The sequence below is a fragment of the Lactuca saligna genome, chromosome 1 (genome assembly GCF_052625555.1).
Source record: "Lactuca saligna cultivar CGN05327 chromosome 1, ASM5262555v1, whole genome shotgun sequence".
In the NCBI taxonomy this organism is placed as follows: domain Eukaryota; kingdom Viridiplantae; phylum Streptophyta; class Magnoliopsida; order Asterales; family Asteraceae; genus Lactuca; species Lactuca saligna.
Genome location: NC_136417.1, coordinates 98,851,432 through 98,852,522, shown reverse-complemented (window position 1 = coordinate 98,852,522; position 1,091 = coordinate 98,851,432). Strand labels below are relative to the sequence as shown.

At 37.6% G+C, this 1,091-nt stretch overlaps 1 non-coding gene across 1 annotated transcript; it reads right to left on the bottom strand.

Annotated features, from left to right (window-relative positions):
* Nucleotides 1–437: 437 nt before the first annotated feature.
* Nucleotides 438–544, bottom strand: LOC145028038 (small nucleolar RNA R71). Its single transcript, XR_013675795.1, has one exon. It is a non-coding gene; the product is annotated as a small nucleolar RNA R71 (small nucleolar RNA).
* Nucleotides 545–1,091: the final 547 nt, after the last annotated feature.

Genomic DNA, 1,091 nt, shown 5'->3' with positions numbered 1-1,091 from the left:
ATGGTAATGCTTCAAAATAAAAAGTACCATTATAATAAGCATTAATACTACCAATTTCATTATTAAAAGAAAAGTTAAAACCTTGTTTATACAAACTATGAAATTAAATAATATTTCTCACCATATCAGACAAGTAACAATAATTATTCAACTCTAAGTTTAACCAACTACTAAGCAATAAAGATTAAACTACAATTGGGTCAAGTACATATAAATTATAGTTATGGACTTAGACACCTAATCCAACATCAATGACATAGTCGACTACTTTAACATCCTTAATGTGCCTCGCAAGAATGTTTTACTTCATATGCTACCGGTCATGTTTAAGGGAGCCGCAAAAGATTGGCTAAAATCACTCCCTCGGGATCCATCACAACATGGACTAAGATGCGCAAAGAATTCATTGATCAAATTTTCCCTCCCTAAAAAAAGCAATGTTGAAAAAAGCCATTGCAAACTTCTAACAACAAGGAGGCGAGTCACTTTATGAGGCATGGTAAAGATACAAAGTTTTGTTGAGGAATTGCCCCCACAATGACCTAAACATTCACGAAGAAGTCTCCATTTTTGTATGATGGAGTGAACGTGACAACTAGGAAAATCATTGACTCCCAAGGACCACTCACGAAGAAACCACCCACGATTATAAAGCAGCTAACTGAAGAATTCTGTAAGTACTCTAGAGAATATCATAACCCAAGGAATGACGCAGTTTGAGGGGCGGTGAACTTAGTTTCCGATAATATGGCAGCAATTATGGCTAAATTGGAGAGCATGGACTGAAGGATGACAAAGATTGATCAATCCATCCACGCCATCTGAGTGAGATGTGAAAATTGTAGCGGGCCCCACATTACTAAAGGTTGTGACCTTGACGAGAACGGGAACCGAAAAGCACAAGTATGTTATTTGATTGGCGACAGATTTGATGGCGATTGGAGGAAACCAAAAAAAGAGTGGCTACCGTACGAGGCGTATAAGAAGGCAAATAAGGAGAAATATAGGCAAAAGACGAGAGTTTTTTATCAAAAGGAGGGGCCGATGCAAGAGAAGAAAATAGATTTTGAATGCATGCTCACACGATATGC